This window comes from Lagopus muta, chromosome 1 (genome assembly GCF_023343835.1).
Source record: "Lagopus muta isolate bLagMut1 chromosome 1, bLagMut1 primary, whole genome shotgun sequence".
NCBI lineage: Eukaryota > Metazoa > Chordata > Aves > Galliformes > Phasianidae > Lagopus > Lagopus muta.
The window spans coordinates 138,831,033-138,840,400 of record NC_064433.1 but is presented as its reverse complement, the minus strand read 5'-3'; the positions used below and the strand labels follow the sequence as shown (position 1 = coordinate 138,840,400).

General features: G+C 39.1%; 1 long non-coding RNA gene across 3 annotated transcripts in view; it reads left to right on the top strand.

Moving 5' to 3' along the window:
• Positions 1 to 7,432: 7,432 nt before the first annotated feature.
• The window catches only part of LOC125688434 (uncharacterized), a 41,193-nt gene continuing 39,257 nt past the window's right edge, over positions 7,433 to 9,368 (top strand). For all 3 annotated transcript variants that reach the window (XR_007374722.1, XR_007374721.1, XR_007374720.1), the window contains exons 1-2: positions 7,433 to 7,539; positions 8,773 to 8,868. This is a non-coding gene — a long non-coding RNA (uncharacterized LOC125688434). The remainder of the gene's footprint in view (positions 7,540 to 8,772; positions 8,869 to 9,368) is intronic.

Genomic DNA, 9,368 nt, shown 5'->3' with positions numbered 1-9,368 from the left:
TTCTTCTGCCAGTGTCCTTTCCTAAACTTGCACCACACAGCTCTGATCCCTTATCTCTGTTCTCACTTGGCACAGAGGTAAATAAATGTTCCCATTTCTTTCGCTTAGCATGTCTTTTTATGGAGAATGACATGCATTAAGATGAACAACCTACAGAAGCTTAGTGAGAAATTTTTCCCAGGTTTCTGTGGGTGCCAGCATCAAGTGCCAAGGAGCTGCAGTGTGTGAGGGAACACACTTTCATGAAAACTCCTAAATGTGAAAAGTGATTTGTTACTGAGCTAGATTAGAGTAGGAAACTGTACCTGCAGTATAGTCAACGCGTTCACTTCTTCAATTACTTCTATCTGAATAAAAACACTAATATTTTTGTATTCTGACAACACATTTTAATTAATAATATCTTGCACAAAAGTTTCTCATTTCAATTTTAAGCCCTTTTATGCCACTGATGTGATTTTCAAATGTGGCTCTGGCTGAAATACACAGTCGAACAGAAAATGACTTCAGAATCCCAGATCAGCTGTCACTGATGGCATAAGTCTGTCAATGGCAGGCAGCAAATGCAGGAGACTGACTTTTTCCTCTTATTTTTATTTATAAATTCCTTTTCAGAATAGCAATAAGACACTGCAGGCCATGCATTTTGAAGGGATTATTGCACTTCTCTGATGACAGAAGTCACTTGCCCTTTTGCCTGGTGTCTTATAACACCTCCCGAGGTGTTCAGTAGTAGTCCAGAAATGCATGGCATGCTGCGTCTTATAGCTTAAATATATTTAGCTTGATCATACAGGGAAATAATGACTGAGTAAGAGAATGCACAAGCCTCCTCCCCCCGCCCCCACCAGCAATTCCATTCTTTTTCCTTTCTTTTTCAATCAGCTCAAAATTATAATAATTCACAATTGGCCAAACGTTTGCTAAAACACGCGTGCATGAAACACGGAGCGATGGTTTCCCTGTTATGGTTGTGGGATCTCGCAGCATATATGAAACAGAAGCTTTTTAATACAGTTTGGATTGTTGCATAATATAGAAATACATCTAAATTCTTAAAAGGGTTAAACAGTTCCATTCTGCCTTAAATTACCACTGTCATTCAATTCATTAGATGAGTTTATGGAGTTACAATATGTCTGTAATTTATAGCCTGCTTACTGACAAAGCTTAATGCTAACATATGCCTAATTTGCCAAGGTTATCTCGAGCCCCATTCATCTCCCCCACTAACAATATGCTGCTGATTCCATGCTTCATGGATGAGGTACATGCGGTTTCATATTTAGTGCTATCAATCACAAGTAATTGCCTCCAGCTCCCCGCCTCAGTCTTCAAAGTGATTTCTCTTCAGCCTCTGAGGCTGATGAAAAGGGGATGCGCAGCCAGAGGAGGGCATCCTCCTCCAGCCTTAGCGGTGCCGAGTTGGAGGAGCCAGAAAGCAGAGAGGCAGAGCTGCAGCCGACAGCTGCCAACTTTGCTGGGGCACATGCTTTTTGCAGTCAGGACAGTACTGTCCTGGGTGTAAGTTTGTGCAGCAGATGGCAAACCTGCCGTGGTGAGAGAGCTGGATTTGTACCCTTGGGTTTTCCCAGGGCACAGCCGGAGTAGGTCACATATTTGGAATACCCAAATGCATTCTTGGTGCGAATGTTATGCTTCTAGCAAGCAGTACCCTATTTAGCACAGTGCTTTTAAATTGTAGAACCTCTGTCCCACCTTCTCTGAAACCTGTGCTCTGCTTGGTACCCAGGAGGGGTTCCATTGGTTTGCCCTGTGGAAGTGTTTACAGCCTCAGGGCGCAAGGAGAGTGATTCATTCGCAATTCCCTGCTCTGTTCCTCTTTGTTTGCTTGATGGCATTTTCTGAAACTTCATGTTAATTTGCAATGGCCACTTGTATCACCTACCTCTTTCTCTGTCTCACTACGCTTTCTTTTACGTGGCTTTAATCATTCTAGAAGCTGAATTCTGATCAGAAAAATTCAACTGATGTGTCTGATCCTGGACTGTTTGTGTATGTTCTTACAGTAAACTGTGGAGATTGCTTGTATTCCTGTCTGTAATACATGGATCTATCCTTTAGATTTCATAAATGCAAACAAACATACAGACACACACACACACACACACACACACAGAGTCTCCCAAATTAGATGGCTTAGTTACGTAGTTTTCAGCGCCCTTAAATACATTCCAAAGATATTTTAGATCACATTAGAAAGCACAGAGAGTGAGTTAGCAAATACGGCTTGCTAAAATGCATCTCCCACTTTATTTTGGGATTCTACAAGAGTATCTAGGGGGCAGTTAGGTCTTAGATACCCTGCTATCAGAGGGCTGTAATCTTGGATCTGTCAAGGCTGTTTCCATGCCCAATATTAACACCTCCCCAGGAAAGCAGGAACTGCTTGGCAGACCAATGAAACTCTCTTCATGTGAATTTACTGCGATCTGCTGTACTGAAAGAAATGAGTGCAGCTGAAAAGATCCTGAGTGAATAAATGGATTTCTAGTTAAAACCAGGGTGATGTCCTCCTGTTTTACCACACAGGAAGACTGGAATTTTAATGTTCATGTCAAAAATGAAAAAAAAAGGGTAAAAAAAATAAGTTCAGTTGAATCCCGATGATGTTTATTCTATGAAATGAAAATCTCTCTCATGCATGGAAATGATGGTTTATGGTATTAAAACCAATGCTCATGTCTCGCATGTGTGGTGCAGTTTTTCGGCTTGTCTTCTGTGTAGTGCCAGGATGCAGGAGATGCCACGAAAGGACAGCTGCTGTGAGCTGCAGACAAGTTGGGTGAAGGGAAGAGAGAATTCCTGCAGCAGTCAGGAAAACTGATACACGTGCAGAGGAATACACTAACCCTGTGGCTATGCAGTTAATTGATGTTACACTTGTGATGAAGTGACACTTCTGTGACTTTAAAATGGCAGTGATTCTTGCCAGCGCTTAGATAACCTTTCATTTCTAAAGAATCTGACAGGACAAGGTCAGAAAATCTGCTAAAAATCTGAATTCATTTTCCATCTTGCCCTCAGATAAAAGGCCAAACATTTCGTTTTTAGAACATTGTTCTGATTTTTTCAGGTTTACTTTTTAGTCAAATCAAGTGAAAGACAAGAAATATTGTACACTTTTCTGTACAATTTCTGTTAGCTTGATTTATAATTCAGTAATGTGCTAAACAGGAACAAAAAAAACATTTTTTTGGAAAATGCAATATTAGCTATTCTTTAATTGGGATCGGGACTTTTTTGTATTCGGAATAGCTGAGATAAACACGATGACAAAACAGTATTTGTAGAAAACATTTTGGAAAGGGACAGAGGAAATTTTGATATATTTTTTTAAATAATTACTTGAGACTTCTGAATGTGCATTTAACTCAACATAACATAAGCAGTAGTAGCCAGTAGGAGAAGAGAAATAACTGGCAGAAGTATTCAGAAAACTTATCTTTTTGTTTTATAGACTGTTTCTTAGTCAGTGGCTGGAAGGAAATTTCTTTGTTAATCTTTGCATATATTCAAAAGGGCTACAAGGCTAAGTGGATGCACTTTGCATGGCGTCTGCTGACTTCCCATTCAGAGCGGCTCTGACAGGCGGGGGGTGGAGTGGTGCTGTGCTGCGGTTTGTGGGAATAGGCTCTTTCAGTTCTGGTTTATTACATGGCTAATTAACCAAGGTCACCGAGCTCTTTTATAAGTCTGCCAATAGAGACATCATTGGTGCTTTAACAGACCTGTTTATTATATTGCATACCCTGATAATATGGCAATGATTTAAAAAAAAAAAAAAAAAAAAAGCATATGGGGAAGCATTTACCTGGAGCATTGTATAAATGTGCAAACACAGGAAACAAAAATAAAACTTAAAGAGTAGGTTGGATATTCTGGATATTTTCAATTTTAATCTTAAAACCATTTATTTACTACGTTACTGCACAATGGATATGTGTAGCAAATACAAATGGCAACTACAGGAATTCATAAGCTGTAACATGTCACAGTAATAACCTGATGTACCTGTGGCACAGGATCTCCAGCGAGATTAGCTTTCTGTATATAAATTAACAAGGAATGCATGGCGGTGAATAATTAAGGAGTAAGACAAGGCACTGTGCCTCAGGATTATGCTCTAAGCCATGATAAGCCTCAGTGTCCCCATTGCTGTTGTGAATGCAGAAGAGAGCTGCTTGCAGACAATGCTGCACGGAGCTGTCTTATAAGGTGTTATCAACTCCACTGAAGTAGCTAAGTGACTTTCTAGAAACTAATGAGAATAGAATTGTGCCCTGAACCAAACTTTTGGTGGTCAGAGGCCTTCTCAGACCTTCCTCAGACTGCTCAGCCCCAATCTAGCCCCATCTGTAAAACAGGTCCCATGGGAGCTTTGGTGAAAGCCTATCAACACCACACAACACCCAACACGTACCTGCCTCTGGGAAATCCAAGGGCAGCTGTGCATTGCTGACTTCTCATCTCCTAAACCAGCCCACATATAGCAATCCCTGTTGCTATATGCATTATACCTATACTGGTACAATTTGCTAACGTGTTCCCATGTGTGGGTATCCAAATTTTCAATTAATTCCATTTTCTCAGATCTCTTCTTGAGGTGTTTCTGTCTTGCTTATAAATATCCTGACAATAGTTAGGCTGCTGGTATACAGAAACCACAAACTCTTAGATGGTTCAAAATGCATATCCCTCATCCTCTTCTTCTATCTGTGTGTTCTGTAGTTACTTGCTGGATTTCAGCTATAAATCAGGATACTTCTACTTACATATGAACATGTGGGGGCCACGTATGGGCTTGAAACCCAGGCATTCCTCACAGTCAGCTGTGTCTATGGAAATGTAAGTGTGATTCAGGTTCCTCAAGCAGGGACACAACTCAGGTACCAGGGCTGCTGGTAAGATGTTGGTGCATAAGCAAGACGGTAACACATGTAATAAGAAATTATAGATGTAAAAAGATCTTAAAAGCAAATCAGACAAGAAATAAAGAAAAGAGCACTTTTTCCTGTAGTTATTTGTCTAGCAGAATTTGCTTCTAATAAATGTTGTGCTGCCTGGAGAAGCTAAGAATGGCTATCAGTGCCTTTTCAACAGTATCAGAGTTGTCAGTGGTGGACATTTGCAGTGGTCACAACCAGGAACAGTCATCAGGGTAATCCTCCTTACAAGGACCTCCCTCAATTCTAGGCAAGATGCAAATAGTGACCTGGACTTCATAGTCTTGTGCAGTCTGTGAGGTAAATCATATCATTGTGAATCACCTCCGTATGACTTGATTCCTGTTTCTTCCTGAGACCGCTTCTGGTCTTGTCTGTCAGGCAAAACTGTTTTTTAAACACAATTGACAGTGTGAAAGAAAGCCCATAAACAAAAAGAAAAAATATATACTTCATTATCACTATGTACTTTCAGAATACCATCCTGATATCAGCAGGCTGAGTCCATGAGTATCAGACAAGGAAAAAACATCTTGCTTTCTGTCCCCTGCACTTTACTATTTGGCTCAGCCTGTAACCTTATTGGATGAATGTGGAATCAGAAGTTGCTCTTTGGCTGTTTAATGTAAACTTAAGCTAGTGTTGTAACCAGCAGGCTATAGAGCTATGTTGTCGGCTTTGGTTAGGTTAGAGGCATGCTTCCCAGTCTGCAGCTCTTGTGTCACATATAGATTTGTTTCCTCATTGCCAAGAAATAAATTCAAGCATCTAATTCATGTCCTGGGTGACTGAAAGGATGGAGCAACTACCTCTCACATTCTTAAAAATGAGAAGAGTGATGTGTTCTCCATTTTTTTAATGAAACAAAATGAGATGTGTCCTACTCTGTCTGATTTTATTTCAAATTTATTGTTGCTCACAGAAGCCTAAGTATTTGCACATGTAATGAAGGCAGATTTCTGAATAGTTTAAATCAGGAGCAACCTAAGATAATGGTTTCTTTATCACAAATATAAAATAAGTCTTATCAGGATAATTTTTCCTATGATGTGCCATATTTTTGATTGTGAATCCTCAGATGTAAAGATTGAGTGGGCACTTCGTTCATTTCAGTTCTGAAAGGTCAAATAGTAGCACTAAATACATTCAGTTCTTACTCTCAGGTATGGTTTGAAAGGGCATCTCACTGCTGCTGCTCCACCTGTAAGGGCAGTGTATTTGTAAGCACTTAATTACCTACTCTTGGAAACCTAAACTAATGTTTTATAGGTGAAAGCTAACCGTGATGTTTGTGGAGGGAAGAATGTAAAAACTTTCATTGCTTTTATTTTCTTCCAGCAGTGCCTAATATCTAAATGGCATAGATTTAAATCACTTCCACAGAGCTGCTGAACTGAATAGGCCACTGAACCATTTTAGCAATAATTGCTTTTCTTTTCACATCTATATTTTTGCCAGTCATGTGAAATCTGCTCTGTTTTGTATTAACATTCTATATTTCTTTGAGTAAATACAGCAACAACCATTTTATTCTCATATTTTACCCTGAACATGATCAGTCACGCCTGGCTAGGAACTTCATGCAGTATGAAAATTCAATCAGTTAATGTTTGTTCTCAGTGTTTTTCAAGAATTTATTTGGTTGTAGACACCCACGTGAGGTTTACGTGTATAAAGAGGAGTACTTTTCCTCTAAGCCCCACACATTGCTCATTAAATCCTCAGCAAGTTGAGGATTAAACCAGCACGACTGGTACACCGAGTTCTCTGAAAGCTGCCATTAGAGCACTTCATAAATGGGAGTAACAGTATAGCAAAATCACTCTGGCTTGCAAAATACCTTCACCTCTTGGACGTAAAGCTAAAGCACTCCATAACTGCAGTTTCAGCTTCATTACCGGTAACCGAGTGGTGAACATTATATCACTTTAACAAACAGCTTAAACAGCTGCTTGAGAAGTTCTTTAAGCCTCTCCATCTGTAACTTCTAAGCTTCTCTCAAGGAAAAAAAAAAAAAAAATAGTTTGAGAGACCTCAGAGCCTTTATTGCCTTTTCTGTATGTTAATCCTGCATCTCAGGTGCTTTTATATAGCATTTTTTTCACTCTTATGACATACTTGAAACTAGAGTTGAACAGCATTTCCATAAAGTGGTCTTTCCATTGCACAGCTGCATATAATAGTTTTGTTGCTTTTAATACTTGAGTTATCCTGTGCAAGGTGGAGGTGTCTGCTTTCATCAGCCAACCTTCTGCTTGATGGAGCTTCAGGGCTGTATTGCATCATTTTGGCATTTTTGAAAATTACAGCTCACCACTCCCAAAACCACCATCAGATGAGTACAAAATTTACTTTAACAAGTAGTGGAAATGCTAAGTCATGGCCTGAAACAGTGATTGAGCACCCAGTGGGAATCAGGACCTACCCAGAGGAGCACAGATGCAAGCAGTGTGCCTGACTATCTGGAAGGGGTGGAACCAGGATCCACCCCTTCCCAGACTTCATTTAAGGGTTGGCAGTGGAAGTGTAGGTGTTTTGTTGGAGGTGTCTGTATATCTGAGGTATTTTAAAGGTAAGTGGCTTCTTTTCCTTATTTCTCTGTTGGTGGCTGCTGTGTGAGAGCAAAACCTCTCGCTGCTGCATAGGATTTTGCTGTCATTGCTGTATGCTCCATTGTGTTACAGTCCTGTAGCTAACACTAAGCTTTAGTAGTCATCTTGAAGGAGAATGAAGCATGTGTTGAGAGGAGCTTTCCTGAGACACTGAGTTTGTTGAAACCCTCTGAAAACATATCTCTATCTTCTTTTCTTGCAGTTGTAAGAAAAGGTGAGTGGGACATTTCTACTCAGGTACATCCTGAGGTGCAGAAATGAAATTGAGGACCTTGTTTATTTTGACACACCGGCAGTGGCTAGTAGGTCTGTGCTGTAGGCTTGAGACAAAGGGATTAGGGACTTTTGTTAGTCTTGATTGGAAAGAAGGGAAACTTTGTACTGTATAGGCAAAAAAAATGTATGCCCGAAGGCTTTATTTCTAACTTAAATTGTCTAGATTTTTGTCTAGGAACTAGATGAAAAAATCTTTCTGTAGAGAGAAAGTTTCTGGCTCAGATTAAGCTTAATGAGGTGATGTCTCTATCTGTCTTAATGAGTGATGCCTACACTACCTGTGAACAGTACATAATCCTTCTCATTGTATGTCATTATTTCTTTTTGTTTATGTTTCTGTTAAACTTCTGTGACTTGAGATGAAACTTTCTTGGCTTGCCCTCTGCCAGTCCAAGCAATTATTTGTGGAGAGATGCAAGACTTAATCTATTAACAAAGTTAAAAGAAGTGTTAGGCTGTTTCTGTGGAGTCTTCATCGCTTTCCTGTAAATTTTCAGTGTATTTATGTCTCTGAGTGCATATTTGAAACTTGTCATCGTAGATGACCTAAGGAAAGGAGAGTAAATTGCTCTGTGAAACTGTGGGTAGATTTGAACAAAACAGGAAGGAATTCAGTGTGGCTTTTTTTCTGTCAGAGGAATCAAAAATGGTGATTCAGCTGCTTTTTCAGATCTTGTTTCACTGGTTTAAGACACGCTAAGGAGATTAGGAATCAGGAATTTGTTCAACAGGGACACCTACTTCTTTTGAGAATTTTTATTTCACATAAAAGGGAACTTTCAAGACATTTCCATGTTCTTATCTGCTACAATCTAAAATTAATTTTCAATTTTTTGTTTTACCTACCTTTTATATAGCTTTTCCCTTTAGTTATTTTTGTTTTAACTTTGGCCTCCCTTGTCATTTTCAAATGGAAGGTCGCCACACTGTGGAACAAGAACGCGTTTTCTCTTGAAGCTATTCCACCTCCAATTGTATATGAACGTTTCTCTCTACATGAGCTTGTTTAATAGGTAAGTGTCTCAAAGTGCTAAGCAAGATTACTTTTTGAGAATCTTAAGCACTCCTCTCTTAATACTTGGGGATAATATTTTTTTATTTTATTAAAGTGTTAGCTGTGGCAGTGACAACTTCATAAAGTGAGAGAAATATTAATGGGCCCCCAAGAGGAAGCAGTGTTCCGAATCCTACTCTGAACCCTCAAAGGAACAAATAAAATAACTAATCCTTTATGCACTGATCTAAATCAGAATATGTCTTAAAAATTTTATTCTGAATGGGGGAAAAAAAAATACTTTTAATCTAGCATTTAACCATTGATTATGTTGTCTCCTTATTCTTAAATATCTCCCCTGAGAGCAGTAACAACCCTTAAGCTTGGAAAAGAAATGTTACAATTATGTAAGACTTCCAATTTTGCATTGTCTGCATTTAAAGTAATGCCTCTTATTTGTTTTCATGGAAGCTATAGCAGATATAGAGAGCATAATAACACTAATTGATAAAGCAAGTT